This window comes from Triticum dicoccoides, chromosome 5B (assembly GCF_002162155.2).
Source record: "Triticum dicoccoides isolate Atlit2015 ecotype Zavitan chromosome 5B, WEW_v2.0, whole genome shotgun sequence".
In the NCBI taxonomy this organism is placed as follows: Eukaryota; Viridiplantae; Streptophyta; class Magnoliopsida; order Poales; family Poaceae; genus Triticum; species Triticum dicoccoides.
In genome coordinates, this window is record NC_041389.1 from 510,657,926 (window position 1) to 510,668,280 (window position 10,355).

The window sequence follows — 10,355 nt, forward strand, 5'->3', positions numbered from 1 at the left end:
GAGGGGTTGCGGGCTGCTATCGCCGTTGCCGGGCGAATCCTTTCAGGGCTCCGTCACCGGAATCCATTCATGCCATTGGACGCCGTCTTTGACGAGCTGGCTCCCGTTGACTGGGAGCAGGCTCTGCGGGCGGTTGCACCCTGCATCACCAACATCGTGCGCCTCGAGAAGCAGAGGGACTTCGGTGGTATTTAGGCGCCCTCTGCATGGGCATGTCCATGTCTTGGCGCAACATGACCGTTGGATCAAACTCAAACGGTGCAGATCAGTCACTGTAGCACAAAGCGTGTGGGTGTGTTTGGTTGCATTCTCATCTCAATATAGTTGTTTCCTCTTCGTGTATTTTTGTCAACCTACTAGTGTGGACTCATGCACCCTTCATGGTTCATGCACTCTGCCAAACACCCAAAAGTGGGTCGAGAAGGGAACTTTTGCTCCCATCCCGTGCACCCTTCATACACCCTGTCTAACACTATAGGATGTGCTTCATATGGTTCATGTTTCGTGGAGTACTGTAGCACCGTACTCTCCGTGTGTTGTGGACCTAGTTCTATTAACATTGATCTCACCGTTCATTCTCGACCGGACAGTCGAAAAAGCGGTACTATGTTACATCTAGGAGTAGTTGACATGCACACAACATCATTTGTTATCATCATATCTTACTACACTAGCAACAAGATTGTGTAGTACTGACGTATGAACCACTGCACATGCCTAGTAGTAGGAGCACTGTGTATGTTCAAGTGGTTGTCGTGTTTCGCACTCCTCCGTCGTAAGAGTGGAAACGCTTGCTGTAATCATTTTTTTCTTCAGAATAAAAAACAGTGGACACGCTCTACCGTGCGGATACTCCTCCGGTCATGCACTAAATTACTCACTTTCGCGGACATGTGGGACAGCCAGTGCCTGGGTCCACCAGCCATGCACTAAATTACTCCATAGTAGAGTGACGGTAGACTACCCCGATCGAACCGCCGTAGTAATGCCAAATGAGCCGTCAAATCACAAAACCCCCTCCTTTCCAGCAGTAAGTTGGACGGATGAAGCAACCATCATTTCACTCTTCTCTCTCATCTTCCTCTCTTGAAGAAAACCCCCACTCGCTTCGCTTCTCCCTCATCTCGTTCCTCCTTTCACTCTTCTCTCTCAGCTTCCTCTCTTGGATGGACGCCGGAGCACCGGCCGACGTGATGTCTATGGCTCTGGCCAAAACCGTTGAGTCTCATGGTACGAAGAAGCGCAAGCACCCCACCGAGACTACCGCAGACAAGCTCAAAGCCATCACCCTGTCCAAGCCCTCCTCTCCGGGATCCCTCATTAAGCAAGTCCAGGTAATGTCTCTTGTTGACGATCTTTTTCTCGATCTTGATCGTGTTTTTTCATCTAACACGCAGTACTAGTACTGGTAGTACAACTTTCTGGGTGATCTTGTATGTGATTTTAGTGTGCCAAATGACGGTTCTAAATTCCTCTTTTAACCAAAACATGCGAGAGGTTGACACTAATTTCTTATAGATTACTTTCAACTACTCCCTATGTCCCAAATTTCTTGTCTTAGATTTGTCTAGATACGGATGTATCTAATAGTAAAATGTGACTTGATGCATCCGTATCTAGACAAATCTAAGACAAGAATTTTGGGATGGAGGGAGTAATTTATGAACATCAATGCTACCTTTTAAGAGGGTATATTTGCCTCAGTAACTTGTGTTATGGATATTGCATGTAATCCCTCTGCTCTCATGCCTTTGAAGACATGTTCTAGTGTCTTTGTTCACTCATTTCTGTGCGTATATGTAGTCATATATGGAGTATAATATCGAAAATCATCTTATATTTCTGAACGGAGGTAGTAATAAAATATGGTTTCTGTTTGAATTAGAACCAGGTCCGTGGTGGAGATGAAGTTCTCAAAGTCATGTCGTGTGAACTGGAAGACCTGATGATGAGTTCTACTGCTGAACAATCCAGCTGCTATGTCCTTGTCGCCACGTGTCCTGAACTAGTGTTTTCCTGTAGCATTGTTGTCAGGCGTGTTCTCGAGGTTGTACTTGACCGCAACAATTTCCTGGTTTTGCCTTCGATTACGAAGGGTGTGGTTCTTGTAAAGCTTCCCAACAAATCTGATGCGGCCTGTCTTCATCATCATGTTTATGAGTGGAAAGACCACTCTGTTAGGTTCTCCAAGGTTGACAAGATGGTGATGGTGCATGTAGACATCTCACACGAAGTCCATGGCCTAGTCAGTTATGCGGGGTTCATCCCGTAGGTGGGTGGCAAGAAATAGTCTGCAGAGTTTAATTAGTGCAACTTTGCTTGTCTGTAGTAAGTACTATTGTTCAGTACTTGATTTGTGTTTGTGAACCCTGTATTGTTTATTAGTACTGCCGCTTTTGGTGTGTGGTCAGTCCTGAGAACGGTCTATGTTAATGTCTGTCCACTCAATTCAGTCTGTACATTTTGAAGTATCCAGATCATATTTTTTGTGAGGACGGTTTATCAATTATGGTTACACTCCAATATCTGTATGCATTGCAGGCTTTATCGCACCCACCAGGATTTCCAGTCCCATGGATGTTCGGTCCATATGATTTGTCACGACCTTTGGACCGCCCTGCTTGTGGGAGTAGGCAGGGCCCCTGCATGCCACGCGTAGTTGGACGATCAATCTTCTGTTTAGTACTTCAACATAGTGATTTCCTAGTAAGGATTCACTCGTGTCACATCAAGTAAATCTTATTGATTTGCTTTCTAAATCTTATTGATTTAATGTCATGTTTTCTTTCTTTTCCTGCAATTTTATGATGCAGGTTTTGCCATATGACATTCATCACAGAATAAACCGTTTGGTTTGCTCTACGATGGCTATTTTTGCAGGTTTCACTTCTTATGTCGTGTCAGTAATGAAGGCACTGTCCATCACTTATATTACTGGAAAAAATTGGATCAGTCTGTTGTCTGAATACAAGCTGAATCCCTATGATGAACTGCAGTTTGGTTTAACAAAAACGCCACAATTAGTCCTTCTCACGTTTAAAAGAAATGAAGAAAAAAACTGGATCACGGTCATGGATCCTAGTCAAGTTAGAAAGCTGATCATAGTAGACCAGACATGATCGCCGCTGTCTCGCACAGATCGAGCACCGGCAGTTGCTCTAGCACTGACAGCGGCAGCAGCTCAGTCTGATCCAGCTGAGGATTGGGCACCGACCGCGTCAGCGGATCAGTCTGATCTACCGAAAGATCGGGCATCGACACCGGCACTAGCTCTACAAGGAGCACCATCTCCGGCAGCAGCAGCGGCTTCGGCACCTGCACCAACACTTGCACTTGCATTTGGTTTGGCTCGTGCAGTTGCACCGGCAACAGACTGGGCTGCAGTTCGCACTTCATATACCAAAGTCCTTACAAAAACCGACATGTCCACCTTCTTGGTAAGCATTGGCCGCCCAAGTGCTTCGTTCTTTTTTCTTTCCATGTTGTTTCATATGATTCACTGTGTTGATCTAACTGTTTGGGTATGTCTTCTTGTTTGCAAACATAGAATTCCTAGAGCAACGAGGGAGTCGTTCAACAATTCGGGCGACCGCGGCCAAGTTTCTCTTACCATGCGCAGCCTTGGTGTGAATGAACCTGCTCAATATACCGTAAGTACAAAGGATGGTCGCATGATGGTTGATGCTAAAGGATGGTCAAGGTTCAAATCTAAATCATATCTTGCGGTAGGGGATGGTGTTAAAGTCGAACTTTCTTGGCAAGGAGAACTGGTCCAAATCAACTTTGAAATTCTTCAGTAGCAGCACGCAACTGCCGAACTGATCTATCCTCCGAGCGATTTTGATGTAATAATCTGGCATGGTGAAACAAGTGTCCTGTGTGTATAAGTAGTACGACGGTATTATTTATCACATGGTATATCATTGATAGAATTGCAACTCTGATTGCTGGTTAGGAACGGTCGTTCGATTTCATTCCAACAGCTGTCGTGCTTTATTCAATTTTGTGTATTCGCCTTGCGACAGCATCTAAAACCAGCGCAGTACCGATCGCTTGCAATATGAAAAGCGCTGAGGTAGAACACATGGGCCCCCAAACATGCAGGGTCAGCCTGCGGCCCAAAGTCCAGAACCATGAGCCTATCTGAGTATTATATTCTCAGCTGAACCCCCATAAAAAAAGCTGAACCCCCATAATGCCCGTGCATTGCAGAGGGAGTATATTTCTCGGCAAGGTGAGCCTGTGATATAAAAGATTTGTATATTTCTTTATAGAGGGAGTATATCTCTGTCAAAAAATATATTTATGTGTAACTAGTTACTCCTGTCTTTCTACTTCCTTTCGCTGATATGTGGGGCAACCGGCAACGGGGTCCACGTGCCATATGCACAAATTAGAGTGCACAACTTCACGGTAGACACACCCCGGTCGTAGCGCGGCAGTAATGCCCAATGAGCCGTCAAATCACAACCCCCCCCCCTTCCAGCTTTTAGCAGTAAGCTGGATGGACGAAGCGGCAATATTTCACTGGGCCTGAATCCCCTTCTCCCTCGTCTGCTTGTTCAGAGAAAACCCACGCTCGGCGATTGCATAGGGTTTTCTCATGGAGAACCAGGTACGAATTCTTCATCCATCCCCGATAAATCCAAGTCCCTTGGTCGCATGTAATCCTAGGATGGCAGCTGCCACCGTTGATGCATTTTTCTTCGTACCGAATCTAGTGTGTTTTAGTTGCAATGCCCAAAGTGCGAGTACCCTACAGATTTCTGCGCCTTCGGCAATACGCCACACTTGTTCCTTCTCATCCTACCACAGCATTTTGAAACACGCACAGTATGTTCCTAGAATCCTCTTCTCTATCCGGGAGGGTGGGGTTTTTTTGAACATGATGTGTTCTCATACTATTTTTCCTGCAGTGTGTTATTTGCTCTGCCATAACACATGTACTCAAGATACTCGGCCTTGCCATAACTGAATACACTAGTTTAATGGTCACAGTGAAGACAATCCATGGATATTACTTCCGAGTTGGGTTCGTGAACCAAGAAGATCGCTGCTTTTTTATGGCCGAACTTGGATAAACTTTCTCAAGTGTTACGGACTGAAAGTTGGCGCATGAATGTTGATGGAAATAGCAGAACCTGGTCTCATCTTCACTGCGATCTTCCACCCCGACGTCGTTCCAATTGTTCATCCATGTTAGTTTTGTATCTAGTTCTTGCTTGTTTTTTTTTGACTATATACTGCAAGGCAACAACCTCACAGTGCTTTATTAAAACTCAGCATAAAAGTCCAAGGTACAAGACAAGAATAAACAAGAACTAACTATCTAGGGCAAAGAGGCTAACCATTCTAGAAGTTTATCTCTATATTTACATTTGATCCTATGAGTTAGCAGAGTTAAAGGATGTACAAAATTCCTTCTCCAGGCTCTGAAGCTTGGTGTCTCATTCCTAAAGATTTTGCCATTCCTCTGAGTCCAAATATTCCAGGTGGCAGTAAAAACCACTTCTGTGAAGAAGGGCAAACCAAACTCTTCTCTAGCCAAAGAAGCCATGGAGTAGGTTGACTGATGAGGCTGAACCTGCCAAGAAATCCCAAGATAATTCCAAACTCTCTGGCTGAAGTTGCATGTGAAGAAGAGATGAATTCTGTCCTCATGAGTTTGAGATTGGCAAAGCACACAGGAATCATCCTGAATAATCCAGTGCCTGCGCTGCATCATATCCCTTGTGTTTAGGTGGTCCATAAGAAGAAGCCATCCAAACACTCTGATCTTGAGAGTGCAAGAGCATTTCCATATCCATTTGAAAATAGGATCAACCACAATGCTAGAGAAAGCATAGTCGTAATATATCTTGGTCCGGAATTGACCAGACTTAGATGGCCATCTCCAAATGTCCTTACTGTTAGGATCAAGCTCAATAGGAAGGAGCATGGACTGAAGTTGATCAAACTCCTGGAAAGCCTCAAGAGACAGAGGTAGATGGAAACTCTCAGTCAAATTTGGTAGCTCGAGGACATCCTTAACAGTGGCCAGGTCATCAATCACAAAGGAATGGAGCCTTGGAAACCGATCCTTAACAGTAACAAGATTGCCACTAATTTCCCATTTATCCAGCCAGAACACCACAGAGTCGCCAGCATGAACCTGCGGCATTGCCAGACTACAAAATTTGTCATAAAGCTTAAGCACATCACGCCACCAGAAGGAACCACACATCTGGGTAGCTTGTGGAGCCGAGGATTGATAATATGAGTCCCAGATTAAATTCACCCAAGGAATATCCATCTTGTTAAAGAACTTGAAAAGATGTTTAATCAGAAGAGCATCATTCTGCACACTCAGATCAAGGACTCCCAAGCCACCATATTTCTTTGGTCTGCTAACCAGCTCCGAAGCCACCATAGTTCTTGCTTGTTGCCTCGATTACTTCTTAATCCACCTATTCTGTCTAACTAATCACAACTTAAATTTAGAAGTAGCAACGAATCTCTCACGAAGATGCTACTTCTAACTAATATTTTCTTATAATTGGTGGCATGTGTAGGTTTTTTCAGAGTTAAGCAGTCTGCTCGTTTGTTACTCTATAATAACTCAGCTGTTACTAATGGCACTGAAGTTGACTGGATCGACATCCACAAGTTCCTACACTTTATTGATCGTCTTGAGGTCCTTGTGGGGCGTTTCAATGGTGGAAGGCCACGTGGGATATGTGTGCCACTGCTGCACTCGTTGAACAGGTCCAACTATGTCGAGAAACTTATGGTACGAGCTATTTTCTGTTATATATGTTGTTCATAAACTATTGCTTATACACAATTTTACAGCTGTGATCTTCTTGAAACAGGAACTGCCGAGTTCTATTGTTCCTATACAGATGTCTGACCATGGTCGGGTCAGACTTGCGTTTGGTCACAACATGATGTTTATGTCGACCTACTCAATTCCCCTTGGAGGTGAAAAGATACTTATTCATGGGTGGTCTCAAATAATGAAGGCCCGTCCATCTTGGAGAATAGGACAGAAGATTATGTTCATGCTTTTCCATGGCTCTAAAGCGAATATCCTGTTTATTGACCACGTTGCGAGATGAAGCCGCTTTCAGAAGGTTGTGGATGTGCGGGGTGGCGCCTGGGCCTTGTCCTGGGGCTTGGCGGCCTCACCCTTTGTTAACTATAGGCAAAGTAGCACTGTTTGAGGCGTGCTTTGTACGGTTGGACCTGTATAGTACTCATACTGCTTTCAGCTTTGGTTGTTAAGTGCCCCTGCTAGTTTCAGTTAAGGTTGTTAAGTACTCCTGCTGCTTTTACAGTCTGTCGTGTTTCTTCAGTCCTGTCTTCCTCCAGCCACCAAAACCAAACTAGCGCCAGCAGGGCCGCATGCTTCCGCCTCCCACCGCTGGCTGCGCCTCAGCACACGTATCGCCACCCCACCGTCTCCTAAATCATTAATGCCGACATCCTCCACGCGCTTTGGTGCGCTCGCCGCGGCGCCGCCCTCTCGCGTTGTCAACATGGTGAACAAACAACAGGAATCGACAGAAGTACGTGGAGAGGATGACAGTAGGGGCCCACCACGTCAGTGTATGGAAAAATAAAATGTGTCCTCCTAGTGTTTTCCTGACATCTGGGACCCACGACATTGTAAGCGTATATAGTCAATAGACAAGAGAACAACACAAGATCGGCTGACACCTAGGACGTAGCTACTCGAGCAGTATTTTTTTTATTTGGTATTGTTGAGACGGAGCAGGGTTTGAACTGGTTTGTGGCCCGTCTAGCCCAGACTTATATTTTATGTTCACCATGTGACCAGCCCAGCTATTTTTTTCTTTCTGAAAATGAGCCCAGTTTATTTTTTCTGAAGAATACCCAATCCAGGCCTACTTATTTTTCTACGCCCTGATGGGCTGCAACTCTTTCAAGACGCCTGCAAATCTTGAAAGTAATATGAAATGGGTTGTAAATATAAAAACAGATGACAAATTGGCAATTACTTTATAATTTCTGATTTTTTTCACATTTTCAGATTCCTATTTCACTGGGCATTAACCTACTTTAAATATATCTTCAAAGTACATTAAATCTGGCTCGACATTTCGGTATTAAAAATAGTTTGGAACCCACAGAAATATGCAAAATTGGCCCTGGCCAACCAAAAAAACAACTACAATAAATTGCATCAGAAGTTGCCATGAGCTATATATAAATTATTAAAAAAAAGAGGGAGTGGTCTGACTTGTGGGCCTGTTTGGTTGATGTGTATGCAAGATTTTTTTAGTTATTATATACTATGTCAACAAACGATTCTAGCAGTCGTAACCGTTGGATGTCAATCCAACGGCCGTCGTGTTTCTTCAATCTCTGATCTTCTTGCTCCAACCGCCAAAGCAGCACCGGCGGGACCGCCTCCTGCCTCCCGTGGCTGGCTGTGCTGTCACGCAGGCCTCAGCGCCCCCTACTACTCCCACCGCTGGCCAGGGCATCCCTCTACTCACCCACACACCCTGTTATTCTGCGGCGACGGCAGCCTCACACCGCAGCCGAACCGGTGAATCCTCGTACTCCTCTCCGCACGGGCTTCCACTACCGCGTCTTCCCCGGCTCCGCGTCGTCCCCTTCCTAGGCCTCGCCGTCATCCACCGCTGTGGTGCTCTCGGCACGGCGTGGTCAATGTGGTCAACGACCGACTTCCATCGAAAGAGTACTGTACATGCAGAGACTGACAGCTGGGTCCACGGCAGCCGCAAGGAAGTACCTCCTTATTATGTAGAAAATAATTATTCCTCCACCTGACAGTAGGGACCCACCAGACGGGCCACCGGTATTTCGCGAAAAAATGTTTCCCCCTGACTACTGGGACCCATAGGACGGGCCACCGTATTTCGCGAAAAAACGTTCCCCCCGCTGTCAGCTCGGACCCACCGGAAGTGCCTCCTTATTATGCACAAAAAAATGAATACCCCCTGCTAGCTGGGACCAACCGTGGTGGGAGGCTGACTTGTGGGCCTACTAAGTTGACTGGGATGGAGGCCTTTGTCAACTTTAGTCAATATATGAACGATTCTAGCTTCAGTGACCGTATGATGTCCATCCAACAACCGTAGTGCTTCTTCAACCTCTGGTCTTCTTGCTCGAGCCGCCCAAAGCAGCGCTGGTCGTGCCGCCTGCTCTTGCCGCCCGTGGCCGGCTGTGGTGCCGCGGAGGCCTCACCGCCCCCTACTACTCCCACCGCTGGCCAGGCCATCCCTCTACGCACCCACACCCCCTATTATTCTGCAGCGACGGCAGCCTCACACCGCAGCTGAACGAGTGAACCCTCATACTCCTCTACGCGTGGGCATCCAGTGCGCGTCTTCCCCGGCTCCGTGTCGTCCCCTTCCTAGGCCTCGCCGTCGTCCACCGCCCTGGTGCTCTCGGTGTGGCGTGGTCAACGTGGTCAAGGAATGGCTTCCATCGGACGTGGACTATACGTGGAGAGGCTGACGGCTGGGTCCACGGCCGCAGCAAGGAAGTGCCTCCTTATTACACGCAAAATAATTATTCCTCCACCTGACAGCGGGGACCCACCGGACGGGCCACCGTATTTCACGAAAAAATGTTCCCCCTGTCTGCTGGGACCCACCAGCTACATCTTCGCACGCAAGGAAGTGCATCCAAAAAAATGATTCGCCCCCCTGACTGCTGGGACCAACCAGCTAAATCTTCGCACGCAAGGAAGTGCGTCCCGGCAAAAAATAAAACAAAACGATTCTCCCCCTGACTGCTGGGACCCACCAGCTACATCTTCGTAGGCAAGGAAGTGTCTGACAGTCGGGACCCACCTGGTCGAAGTGTATGTAGCGTTGTCATTCTGGTCGCAAACGTGTACGTACATACTGGTCGATCTAGAGGCACGCATGTGTCGTAGTAGAGGCGCACACGTAGCATGTACACGTACGTACAACGGCGAGGGTGCAAGAAAGAAAATACGGCCACGTACATACATACGGGCAGGGTCTCGAATGACTACTCGCGCATACGTACATGGCTGGGTCGGAACAGAGAAACAACGTCGTCGTCGTGTTCATGGGGAGCCAACCGGCTGGGTCGGAACGGAATGCGTGGTCGTGTTCATCGGGAGGTCTTGGATGGAACATGCGATGGAAACGAGGCCTGGCGTACTGCACAACGGAGGAAACGGACCTCCTACGTTCGGAACGAGGTCCTGTTGATCGGGAGGGGTGTGGCGTACCACAAAACGGAGGAAACGGTCCTCCTACGGTCGAAACGGGGGTCCTGTTGATCGGGAGGGGTGTGGCGTACCGCAAAACGGATGAAACGGACTTGTGTTGGGGTGCTACGGTCGAAAC